This window comes from Manis javanica, chromosome 5, assembly GCF_040802235.1.
Source record: "Manis javanica isolate MJ-LG chromosome 5, MJ_LKY, whole genome shotgun sequence".
Taxonomy (NCBI): domain Eukaryota; kingdom Metazoa; phylum Chordata; class Mammalia; order Pholidota; family Manidae; genus Manis; species Manis javanica.
The window spans coordinates 69,238,848-69,253,003 of NC_133160.1; the positions used below are offsets into that span (position 1 = coordinate 69,238,848).

General features: G+C 36.1%; 1 long non-coding RNA gene across 1 annotated transcript in view; it reads right to left on the bottom strand.

Annotated features, from left to right (window-relative positions):
- Positions 1 to 828: 828 nt before the first annotated feature.
- Positions 829 to 14,156, bottom strand: part of LOC140849556 (uncharacterized) — a 35,193-nt gene continuing 21,865 nt past the window's right edge. Inside the window, exon 5 of the long non-coding RNA XR_012131586.1 lies at positions 829 to 1,344. This is a non-coding gene — a long non-coding RNA (uncharacterized lncRNA). The remainder of the gene's footprint in view (positions 1,345 to 14,156) is intronic.

The following is a 14,156-nucleotide window of genomic DNA, read 5'->3' on the forward strand; positions in this document are numbered from 1 at the left end:
GTGGTGATGAGCTGCTTTAAATTTTTTTCCATGTGGCACTAAAACGGGTAAGAGATCTGTGGGTTTTTTCTGACTAAAAGGTACATTTTATAAGCCCTTTCTCTGGTGTACTCCACTAGTGGAGTCCTTACAAAGACGTGTCTTTATGAAGACCAAAAAAATGGAATATCCATTATCCCCTGTGATATAGACCTTCCCTCCCTCATCTTTAACTGCCTGCATTCTGAACAAAGCAAAATCATTAAGCATTCAGAACCATTTCGTTAGTCTTGAAATGTTTTATATGATTTGTCAAGTGAGAAGCACTTCCTGCCTCTAAGGGATTTAGGTTGAACAATAAAAGCTTTACCAAGTAAAATGTTCATCAAAAATGAGGAAAGCGCAAGGGTCAGGAAATGTTTTTTAAATGAGTGTGTGGTTTTACTTCTTAACATGTATTTGCATCTTACTCAAGATCTTTACCTTTCAGCTCATCTTTACCTTTAATTTTATACAGAAAACCTCCTTGAGACAGTACGGATTAGCTTTCTTGTCACATTACTTTTCTTCCCCTCAGAGTACAGGTGAGTCTGTGTGGTCACGTGCCTCTGGGGCTTTGGGTTTGAAGGGGGAAGAAGTGAGGGAGGGAAAAAGAATTGCAGGAAGAGGGCAAGGGGTGTCCTAACTGGTAAAACGTCTAAATGGTAAATGACATTTAAAAATAAATGTAGGCAAGAAATTGTTCTCTAGTGTTTATTTAGTACTGAACTTCCAGCGTTCAGATGGAACGAGGAAAAGGCAGTTGTGCTAACATCGACCATTCTTCAAGAGATTTGATCACGGTCATGTGAATCATTAACATTGCAGGCTGTTACGAGCTTCGTGGAAAATGCTAAGAACCGTATTTCATACAAAATAATGATAATACAGAATAAACAAAAAGAACCACAATTAACATACAATTATGATATGGCTGTAAGAAATAACAAATACAGCGTTAGCCTGCATTTGCTACAGGGTAAGTCAGAATAACAATTCTGATACCACATATTATAGAAGAATCTATGGGAAAACTGCGAAGCAAGTTAAAGAAGGAATAAGGGATTTCCCGTATGATTACTTGAGGGCAGCTTACGTCCAAGACAGCAAATCTGTGTGAAGACAGCATTGTCTGGAAAACTCGAGTCAAAGGACGTGTCCTCTTCAGATCTGCCCACTCTGTGGATATCTTCATTTTGTTTTGGGGGAACATACCTTCCAGGGAAAAGTCAGTAAGCTTCCAGAACGCCTTACTGGAACTTTTTATATTCAGCTCTCCTCAATTACACCTACATGAAGACACCACTGGTTCCCCTTAAACTCTGCCTGAAACACACAGAGGAACATTCATATTAAGGGTCCTAGGCATCCATCAGAAATGACCATGTAGGTAGACGTATGCAACTACAGACGCTGATGTTCACTCTGCTCATTTCTCTGCACGAAAGATGTCCTACTATCCTCTTTTTCATCAGTGGACTTTTAAATCGTTAAAATGCAGTTTTGGTTAGCACTATGTCCTGACCACCTTGTCACAGTGCTACATAGGGCAGTTGCTAAATGTTTTTTTTCCATGGTGACATTGATTTCCTTTTTATGAATGGGGAATTATTTAGGGAAGGATCCAATTCTGTATTAAAAGAATGCAACAATGAATGATCTTGGGAACACTTTAAAAATAAATCAATAAATAGATAAATAAATGCAGGCGTATGCCTTGCATGCTACATATTTAAAACTAAATATCCAAAAAAGAGTAAAGTTAAACTTATAGGAGTTAATTGTCCCATAATTATTTAATACAGTCATTCTGAGTTCCACCTTCTATTTTGAACTGTGAACTTTCTACTGAATAAGAATTACATATACCATGTCTGAATAATTACAAGTGTCAAAGTAGGTTCTGAATTAATGAGATTAATGAGATTTTTTTATACTATACAGGGAATTTGATCCTGGGGTAGGAGTTTATTAAAGAGTGGCCCTGCACTCAATGACAATGTGCCATTTGATGGGTGTATTTTTATGAGGCCCCATGCAAACACCACTCGGCAGGCATCAGTAGAGATCATGACCGTACATCACTGCAGTGATCCTTATTCCCTAGTGAAGACTATGGGTTGAAACTATTCATTATGTAGCAGTGCCACTGAAAGTTTATGCAGTTATGTTCTTTTAAAAGATTTTAGTTTCACCTTTATTGGAGTCCTAAGAGATATTAAGAACAAAACTTTTTTTTTTCATTTATGGACAAAGTCTATAACTTAATAAGCAACTGTTCTACAGTTCACAATTTATCATCATTATTACCTGATGCAGATTTATAACTTGATATTTTAGAAAAGCTTTATTATTGTTTTATATTTTCATTCCAATGCTATGAAGTAAGCTGATTATACCAACACATTTTACTTAAAAACTAAGACACAAAAATCAAGGTGAATTCAGTGAGTCCTAACTCACACAAAAGTTTAGGAAAAAACACAGTGATTGCGTCTCTGGTCTGCTGCTTATGTGCCCAGGTATTTTAATGTTCTTTTGAAGTAGATATATTATATTTTATTAATATCAGGCCCACACAATATTCAAAAGGATGACCAAAGTCTCTTTACAAGAGAATAACCTTTTTTCCAAAGGTCAACCACCTTTGTGTGTGGTTGTGTGTGTACTCCTGGAGTGTGATTCCACTGCACTTTTAAAATTATTAAAAATGTCTCCAACTCCAATTTTAACAAGATGGATCAAAGACCTAAATATAAAAGTTAACACTATAAAGCCTCTAGAAGAAAACAGACTATCTTTATGATCTTGAGGAAAGAAATGATTGCATAGAGGGGACACAACAAGCACTAATAACATAAAAAGGTAGATAGGGCATCATCAAAATTAAAAACTTCTTATCAAAAGACATTATGAAGAAAATAAAAAGGCAAGACACAGACTGGGAGAGGAGTGTGAAATGCATATATCCAACCGAGGACTTATATTCTCAATATATAAAAGTCTATAAATCTATAACAAAAAGACAAAGAAGTACATTTTTAAGTAAGCAAAAAAAACTTAAATATATCACACACTGTATGTAAATAAATAAAATAAATATATATAGATGTGTGTGTGTGTGTGTGTGTGTGTATATATAATATATATATATATGAATGGCTAATAAGCTCACAAAAAGCTGCTCAACATCATTTACTCATCAGGAAAATGGAGATAAAAGCCACGAAAAGATATCATTTCTCAACCTGCCAAAATGGCTAAAGTTATAAAAGACTGACAATACCAAATGGTGCTCAGGAAGTGGAGCAATTAGAATACTCATATACTGCCAGTAGAAATGAAAAAATGGTACAACTACTTTGGAAAACATTTCAGCAATTTCTTACATACACACATGCACACATATATCCTATGAGCCAACAAATTTCCTTCTAGGTATTTTCCTAAGAATGAAAACAGATATCCACAAAAAATTCCTGCATGATGATTCATAACAACTTTAGTCAAATAGCCCCAAACTGAAAACCACCCAAATGTCCATCCACAGAAGAATGTATCAATAAATTGTGGAATGTTCACATCGTTAAATACCACTCAACAATAAAATGGAAGGACAATTGATACACACATCAAAATTGATCAATTTCACAAACATAGTAGTAAACAAAATAAGCCAGATACAAAAGAGTACATACCATATAATTCTATTTTTATGAAGTTCTAGGACAGGCAAAAGCTAATCTATAAGAACAGAAATCAGAATAGTGATTGCTGTGGATAGGGTGTAGGGACTGACTGGAAAAGGATATGGGGAAACCTGGGATGATAGAAATGGGCTATGTATAAGGATAGAAGTTACACTGAATTACGTTTCTTAAGACTCAGTCAATGCACATTTATGGTCCATGCATTTTACGGTATGTATATAAATGTTCAGTAGAAAGAAAATGATTCTGACTTCTCTCCTACATTTTTCTTTAATTCAACTCAAAATTTATTGCATGCAAAACCCCAATGTAGTAGTGAAGGATACAAAGATAAATAAGAATAAGACATTTTCCCTGACTTCAGGGAACTTAAAGTCCAAAAAGGAGAATTTAAAATCTGGTGCAAGAGAGAGACAAATAAATTTCACTGTAAAACGGCAGGAGCCTTAGTAGAGCTGTGGGACAGTACAGCTCGGGACAGTGCTGGGCCAGAGGAGGGAACCCATTCTCAGAGAAGTGCCAGGTAAGGAAAGTCCCTGGAGAAGGTGATACCAGAACCTTATGCTGAGGGTAAAGAAGATAGAGGGAAAGAAATTTTAAGGCTGGGGAGAAAATCAAAACAAAGTTAGGGAGACAAGAAAAGGCATGGCTTGAATGAGGAATTAAAAGTAGTTCTGTATCATTCCAGTTAGATGACATTAACATGTCTAACAGCCTCCCCAGTATATTTGCCAAGATGAGAAAACTATTTTGTATTTTTAGCATCTAAGCTCTCTCTATTTCTTCAGTACCTGTAGCACTTCTCTTGCTCAGAACCGATCACCACTGCCCCCTCCCCTGAACTCCTGAGCTAACCTTTGTTGCGCTCCACTGATCTAACAGGCTGCGAATGTCATGCCGTTCCATTACTATGGAGCCCAGGGGTGAACCCTGTGCAATTCCATATGCTAAATTTTTTGAGACATTGTCTTCCCTTGGCTTCAGTGGCATCAGCTGCTCCTGGTTTACTTTCTTTTGACTGCATTCATGGCTTTGCTTCACTCAAGTTTTGAATGTTGGCATTCCTCTGGTTCTGCCTTAAAAAGAGTGACTTTATGTTTATTGCCCAAACTGGGTCATTTTGAGAGTGAAAGGGGCACAGTGGGTGCTAACTGGGACTGTCCGGGGCAAACTGCGATGTGTGGTCTTTCCATTCCCAAGCTGTCTTCTCTCACTCCACACTCTCTCCCTAAGTGATCTCAACCACTCAGGCAGCTTATTTATCATATTTGTCCTAAGTATGGACAAATAGCTCCAGCATGGACTTCATTTTTGAGCACTAAGCTCATATAGAGAAAGTGTCACTTTACTTGGATATCTTACAGGTATCTGTAACTCAGTAACTCCAAAAGAAAAAGCGATATCTTCTCTTCTCATTCTCATTCAAATTTACTCCTTTTCTAGCATTTCCAATATCCCGCAAAACAAGCTCTATACATCCACTTGCTCAAATCAAAAGCCTTTTCCTTCCAACACTATGCAATGAATCACAAAGTTCTGACACTTCTACTACCTATATCTCTCTTGAGCCCCCCACTTCCCTCCCCTCCCCTCTTCCCCAGTACCAGTGCTACCCCAAAACAAGGTTTATCAACCCTTATCTGGGAACTATCCTCTATGCTGCTGCCTGTATGATCTTCCTAGAAGATAAATCTGATCACTTTTTTTACATAAAACTTTCAATTGCCTCTTATTGGCCACAGGCTCCAATCTCAACTTGTAACATGGTATCCTGTCACTCTGTGATCTGGCCTTTGCCTCTGTCTTCAACCCACCCTGGTCCTCAGTGCTGCAGCCACACAGGTATTCTTTCAGTTCCTTGAACATGCCAAGGGTTTTTCTAGCCACAGAAGCTTTGCACATTATCTTTCCCTCAGTTGCATGTTACTCCAACATATTGTACTTCTTTGCACAATTTTGCACAATTATAATTATTTATTTATTTATTTTGAATAATTTGTTTAAAATCTGTCTTTCCTTCTACCCTGGGAGATCCCATTATATGTCTGTTGTGTTCACCATTAGATGCCCAGCACCCATATACTGCCTGAGGTTCAATCCATGTATATTTTGCAATTAAACAAAGAAGCTCCCTCTTGCAGAAAAAACCTAATTCATTGACTGAGGAGGGGAATTCAAATTACTTCTGTTTTCTCTAACAATCTAATCAATAAACTATTAAAATTCTTTGTGTATTTCTCTATTCAAGTATATTTTTGTGTCTTTGGTGGGGAGAGGTTCATCATACCATCAATAAAATACAGAGAATATCTAATATATCTCCATCTCACATTACTTGCTCATTTGCATAAAGTTAAAAATATGAAGGTAGAAAATGAATAAAACCACAATCTATATGCCAGACTTGGGATTTTCACAAGTAGGAAGAATAAGACATAACATGATGATTTAATAAATCAGTTGTTTCCTTCCAGATTAGAGACAAATCACAGGGTAAATGCTTAAGACAATTTTCCAAACAAACATTGCTAATCCTGTTGATTTCTAACATTCAAGAAACCCAGGAGAAATCTAACAGTGGAGTTCTTTGTGTTTGTTCTTTAATGAGTATTTGGCAAAAACAATGAGGTGGGGAAAAATGTTCTTGAAAGCACGGAATCCAGTGCCACTTGCTCACAAAGCAACCATTGGGACATGAGGTGATTGACCATCTGTTTTCAATCTTGGGTCAAAATTTTTTTAAATCCAGGATGTAATTAAATCTGTGGTATGTACAGAGATATCTATTTCACATATATAATTCCCTGGATGTTTAATTATAAAGTAGTTGCAATCATTTGCACAAATCGGATCATATTATGTTATTTTGACATCAGGTTTACATGCTTTGGAAGGAGATGTATGGAGCTCTGATGGGGGAAATGGTATAATACATAGAAGGAATCTGTCCCATCTCCTTCATTTCCATCTGCCAACAAGGCCTGTTCCCTGTCCTGTGTCTTCTTCCCGTATTAAGATAGGAACAGGTAATTTTATCAAATCTATGCATGGTACATATTTGTAGTTACCCTAGATAGATCTTAGTAATAAGGAATTTCTTAAATCTTTGTTAAACTATGAAAATTATTTTCTTTAAACTATTAATTATATTCACTTTAAAAATAAAAATCCCTTAACTCTAAGATCGTAGAAAATAATACACTGTATTCTTCATGTTATAACATCTGTGCCATATAATTTCCTCTTGTCAAGTAACAGGTTATTTCCAGAGGAAGAAAAATCTGAGACTGTTCTTCCTAGTTTTATTTTCTCTAGAGGCAAAATCACACAAAGAGGTACATATTCTTTTTTACTGTCACATGTTCCATAGTTATATCTTTTTATTCTATACAAAAGTATAGAACCAAACAATATAACTTTGATTGTAGTAAAACTAGTAAGTTGACATCTTCCTGTTTGTGTTTAAAGTAATAAAAGAAAATGAATTGTACTTAAAATTCTTTTGCAGAGACAGTATCCTCTGAAAGCTTTATTAGAGAATATGTATATTATTCTTATATCTTGGGAGGGAATCCAGAATATCAAATTAGCAATGTGTTCATGAATACACATTTCTAATTCCTGTCTCTATTGGACACCCTGGATAATGTCTATTCCAAGAATCAATTTCTATTTAATATTTTATAATACGATACTTCATACTATTTAGATATAGCAGTTTCATAAAAAGACAAAAAAAAATAGGAGAGATTAACTTGTCTTGGTCTAGAAATGAGGAGACAAAATCTTTAGACTCTAAGCTAAATCCAGACGCCAGAACAAAAAAATTTTTGAAACATCAATTTCCAAGAGTCAAACTTGGCTAAAAAGACCAAAGTTTTATTATTTTTCCTTCCTTTTCTTGGAAAGCTCTTTGTACCTTTTTAGTTTATAAACATTATTTTTATTTTTCTCTCCCCAATACCTCATCTGCAAAATTTGTATTTTCTTAGTACTCTGGTAAATAGGTTTTTAGACTAAGCCATTAATCTTTTTGTTTGTTTTATCCTTTTTCTTCTGTCTGTTTAGTCAATAATTAATTTTAAAAGAATTTATACGATGTGCCAGGTAGTGAGCATGAAAGCTTCTGTTCTTTACAAAAAAAGTTATTTTATACCCATTTTATCAGGCTACTTCTCATGAAGGGCCTGGAATATCCTGTTAAGTAGTTTGCTTTTTATTTTCAAAGTAAGGGAGCCAGTGAAGGATTCTAATCAGGGGGTGTGTAATAAAGAATTTGGCTGACCTTTGTTGCCAGTTCCTGGGAGGTAGCCTCTAAACCCTTGGATTTCCGTAGTGATAGGAGTGTCTTTGTTATTCAGATGTGGGCCCCTCTGACCACATCTGATAGTTTATGTTAATGAGGTGGCTCACAGTGGGCACTTGATAGTTCCTGCTAGCTCCCTGAGTCAGGGTAAGGCCAGCCACACCCAGCGTCTTAGAGTAAGGGGTGGGCCGGGCCAGAAAGACCGATCACGATCACGTGATGAGAGGCTTGGGGCGAAGAGCCAGGTGGCATCAGCCCGGCCTCCCAACCTCCGAGGAGAGGGAGTAAGGCTGGAAATTGAGCTCAACAACAGGGCCACTGATTCAATCAATCCCACTTAGGGAAGCCTCAGTAAAGGCTCTGACCACCAAAGACCAGGTGAGCTTCCAGGGTTAGCTACAGTCTATGTATGCAGTATCACACATGGATGCCAGGGCAGTAAGTTGACATCTGGATCTCCTCAGTCCCAGATTCTACCCTATGTCTCCTTTCTTTGGTTGGTTGTGACTTGTATCGTTACACTATAATAAAACTGTAATTTTAAGTATAGCACTTTCACCAGGTCTGTGAGTCATTCTAGCAATTCATCAAACCTGAGGGGGTTATGTGGACCCCTGAATTGGTAGTAAGCCAGTATGAAGTAAGGGTGGCTCTGGGGACCTCCCTGCAACTTTTGAAAAGTGTCACAAGTCTCAGGCAGACTTAACAATCTGAAAGACTGTGCCCTGAACCTCAAGTTTGGTTGATTCCAGGTAGGGGTGATGAGGTGCATCTTAGGCAGAGGTATGAAGGCTGGATTGGAGGGGATTAACTGGAAGTTATTGTATTTGGTGGGGTAAATGACAATATGTCCCTGAATGATATGCCCCCTGATCAGGTTCCAGGAAGGTTTCAAGGAAAAAGCAGCAGCATTTGAGATGAACCTTGAGTTGAATAGACTCAATATATTGGAAACATGAGAGGGAAGCATGCAAACTAAGTAACCAGAATCATATCACAGCATAAGGAAAGCAGGTAAGTAGTTAGTTGTATTAGTTTCCTATTGCTGCTGTAACAATTTATCACAAACTTCATAGCTTAAAACAAACAAATTTATTATCACACAGTTCTGGAGGTCAGAAGTCTGCAGTGTGTCAGCTGGACTACATTCTTTCCGGCCACTCTGCATTCCTTCCTTTTCCAGCCTCTGGAGGCTGCCTGTCTGCCTTGATTCATGGGCCTCCAGCACTCCAACTTCTGCTTCTATAACATCTCCTCTGACTCAGAAGGACTCTTGTGATTACACTGGGCCTGCTTGGAATATCCAGAATAATCCCTCCATCTCAAATTCTTTAACTTAATCACATCTCCAAAATCCTTTTTGCCATGTAAGATAGCATGTTCTTAGATTCTAGGAAATAGGTCATGAACATTTTGAAGGGAAGGGGTCATGATGCTGCCTACCATTATTATCCTGTTTAAGCAGAGGGCAGGGACATATAAATATTGTAGGAAAGTAGCCTAGGGGTATATTTTATGGACACCCTAGACCCATGCGGCAGAAGGCAACAGAAAGGCATTAGAAGTTTTATAAGCAAGACAACGGTTTGATTGTTATTATGATTTAGGAAGCATGTCCTGTAGTATATAGGCTGAATTAAAAGAAATAGTGGCCAGGGGAGACTTGTTAGGAGGCTATTGGAGTAGCCATGTATGGGGTGATGAAGCCTAAACCTCCAGAAGAAATAAGATAGAGGGGCATGGGGATAGGCCCAATTCATGGGACTTTGCAACAGATTGGACCTGTGATTCGAGAGGGAGAGAAAGGCAACATGAATCTTTTAAGCCAGTAGGAGGTAGAAATGGCCTTAAACTGTATTTTAAATAGCACTTATCTGGCAAAAATGATAAAGTATACTTTGGACATGGTGAGTTTGAAGTATTTGGAGAATTCCATCCAGCAGACACCAAAAATGTATGAAAGCAGTAACATAATAACCTAGATATTTAAGTCTCATCACAGAGCAGGTACATGAATATGTGGAGAGAATCCCTAAGGGAGAGAAAAAAGAAAAGAACAGAAAAATAGTTGAATGGAAAACTTTAGGATTTAGGGGTTGTTCATATATTCAGCAAAATATTATTATATTATTATACTGCCTACTTTGTTCCAAGCATTGTGCTAAGCACTGGGATATAAAGAAAATAAAAACTCAGCAGCTGCTTTCATATACCTTAGAGATCTAGTGGAGATGTTGGACAATAAATCATAGGTAACAACACAGTGTGGAAATGTTAAAGTCGTGGTGTTTGAAGGGTATTAAAGGCGATCCAGGCATGTACAATCAGAGGCATGGAGTAAAGGGGTTGAGGAGGAAAGGAGAGAGAAGCAGGCTTTCCCAATTAAACAGACAAAGGGACCAGGAAGTGACAGTCTAGGAAAAACAAACATGTTCCAAGTCATGAAAGTCTGGAAAAGCCTGACGGATTTGGAGACCTCTAATAGCCCAGTACTGCTTGTGAAAGGAAATGAGAGACTTTCTGTCAAGAATGAAAAAGCTCATGGAGTCGAGTGCAGTGCTTAGTCGCAGCAGAGAAAACTTAACTGAGGTCAGTATCTTGCATAGAAGAAAATATTAAATGAATGCATTAAAATCGTGAAACAATCTTATGTTACTTTGGTAGATAGACTAATGTCCCCCTAATGTTGTTCATGTCCTAAACCCTGGAACCTGTGAATATGTCATGTTACATGGAAAGGGGGAATTAGGGTTGTAGACAGAATTAAGGCTGTTATCAGTGGACCCTAACATAAGGAGATTATCCTGGATTATTACAGTAATTAAATGTAGAGTAGGTCAGAGGCATGCAGTGTGGAAAAGACTCAACTAGCTATTGTTGGCTTTGAAGACAGAAAGAGCAATGAGCCAAGGTGGGAAGCCTCTAGAAGCTTGAAAAGTTAAGAACGATAAGAAAACAGATTCTCCCCTGGAGCCTCCAGAAATGAACACAGTCCTGGTTGACACCTTGATTTTAGTTTTGTGAGATTTATTTTGGACTTCTGACTTCCTCCCCATGTAAAGGTGTTACAAAATAATAAACTTGTGCTGTTTTAAAGCCACTAAATTTGTGCTAATTGTTATGGCAGCAATTGGAAAGTAGTATTATCATCTTGTTTTAAGGACAATGAAATTAAAATTAAAGAGGTATTCAAAAATGAGGAGAAAGAGAAAAGATAAAAGTCACCAATATTAGAAATTAAACAGAAGATACAATCGATCCTGCAGCCTTTAAAAGAAAAATAAGGGATAATTATGAACAATATGCTTATAAATTAGACAATTTAGAAGAAACAGATCAGTTTCTAAAAATGTGAAACTAATAAACCAAGATGAATAGATAATCATAATTATCTTATACCATCAAATAAATTGAATTTATAATTTAAAAGCTCCAGGAAAAGATATCTCCATGCTCAGAGAATTCTAAAAAACATTTAAAGAAGAATTAACACTAATTAAACTATCTCTTCCAGAAACTAGAAAAGGAGAGAACTCATTTTATGAGGCTAGTATTACTCTCATACCAAAACCAAAAATAGTGACAAAAAGCAAAACTACAGACCAATATCTCTTATAAACTCAGATGCAGGCTAATCAAGAGAGATAAGCAAATGCAATCCAGCAATGTACAAAAAGAATAATACACTGTGACCAAGTGGGATTTATTCGAGGTTTGCAAGACTGTTTAACGTTTGAAAATCTATCAGTATAATCGAGGTTAAAGAAGAAAAATTACATCATCATATTAATTCATTCAGAAAAATCATTTGACAAAATCCAACACTCATTTATAGCAAAGTAAATAAATAAATAAATAAAAGCAAAACCAAACCAAAACGAAAACTCTCAGCAAGTTAGGAATAAGAACTGACCCAACTTTGTAAAAAGCGTCTACCAAAAAACTTTAGTTAACCTCATACTTTGTAGTAAAAACTGAAAGTTGTTCCTCTAAGATTTAAAACAAAGCAAGAATGTTCAACTCTTACTACTCTTATATAGCATAGTACTGAAAGTTCTAGCCACTACAAAAAGGTAAGAAAAAAGATAAAAGTCATATAGATTGGAAAGGAAGAAATAAAATTGTCCCTATTTGAGATGACATGATTATCTACATAGAAAATCCCAAAAGAGCCACAAATAAATGCCTAGAACTAACATATGAGTTCAGCAGGATTGCAGGACAGAACATGAGATCAACACACAAAAAACAATTGTATTTTTATATATCTATAATAATATGTGCAAAGCAAAATTTGAAGCACAATACTATTTGTGATTACTCCAAAGAAAATGAAGGTTCAGATATAAACTTAAAATATGTATGGGATCTATATGTTAAAAATAACAAAATGCTGATGAAATACATCAAATAAGACCTAAATAAATGAATATATACACCATATTCATGGACTGGAAGACTCAACATAGTGAAGATGAAAAATCTTCCCAAATTGATCTGTAGGTTTAAAATAGTTCCTATCAAATTCTCAAAAAAGAGTTTTGTCAGTATAAACAAACAGTCTAAAATATATATGGAAAGGCTCAGGTCCTAAAATAGATTGAATAATTTGGAAAGGAATAACTCTAACTGATATTACAGTCTACTGTATAGTGATAGTAATCAAGACAGTGTGATATTGGTGGAGGGATAGATACACAGATCAATGGAAAAAAATAAAGATTCCAAAAACAGTCCCATACAAATATGCTCAGCTTGATAAAGGTGCAAAAGCAATTCAATAAAGGAAATATAACCTTTTAAACAAATGGTGTTGAAGCAATTGGACACTGATAGGCAAAAACTAAGAAGAAGAAAAGACAAGCTATAGACAGGGAGAAAGTATTTGCAAACCATGTCTCTGACAAAGGACTAGTATCTAAAATACAAAAAGAACTCTCAAATATCAATAGCAAAAAAACAATCCAAGTTGAAAATGGTCAAATTTGCATGAACTGTCATTTCACTAAAGAGGATACACAGATGGCAAATAAGCATGTGAAAAAATGTTCAGTGTCATTAACCGTCAGGGATATGCAAATTAAAACTACAATAAGCTAGTCACTACACACTTATCAGAATGACTAAAATAAAAAAATAGTGGTATTAACAAATGCTGGCAGGGATATAAGGAAACTGGATCATTCATATGTCGAGTTTATCAATCTCTTGGTTTTTACAGGTAAGGACACATAATCCCTGAGAGTCCACATGGGATACTTCCAGGGTCAGAAAGATCAGAACAAGATTTCAGACCACTTCTGTCATCCACCACCTGAGTAATCTTGACAAATGGCGTATCTTTCTGAACCTTGGTGGCTTTGTTTATAAAATGCAAAATGTAATTACATCACTATGTTGTTCTCAGATTTAAATGAGACATATGAGTGAATTATCTGATACACTATAGGTGTTCAATCAATTCTCTTTTCCTTCCTTAGCAAAACAGAAACAAACAACTTTCCCAAAATTATCCAGCTAATCAGTACAAAAGGTGTAATGAGAATCCAGGTTCCTAACTCCCAGTGCAGTGTTCTTTCCCAGTCTTTTGAACCAAAATTCTTAAATTTTAGGCAGAAAAACAAAAAGTCACATCAGAAATCATAATACATAAATACAGTAATAAGTACTGCCCTGCAAATCCATGAGACATAATTACTTGGTAATTTTTCCATATTTACTAACTGTATTTATAATTTCAAACATTATTTATAGAAATTAGAAGACTAAATTATTGACATGTATGCTATTTCTTTTTAAATTTAAACAGAAAGGCTCCCTTTCTATTTCTTAAATTTAGAATAGGAGTCCTGTGTGACCAATAAAGTGACAGATGAAATAAATCTTCACCCAGTGGAATGGAATAGTTCATTCTACCCAAACGGAGCAAGAAAGATTTGTTAATAGCTTCCAGTTCCTTTTGCTCATTTGATTCTAGGACAAAGGGTGCTTTCATATTCCATTTTCTAGCCTTAGCCACCTATCTTTCACAGATCTTCATTTTGCAGTGGGTTTATTTAATGCATTATTTAATAATGTCACATTTACGAACACTCGTTATTTCTGGCAGCACATCTCACTTT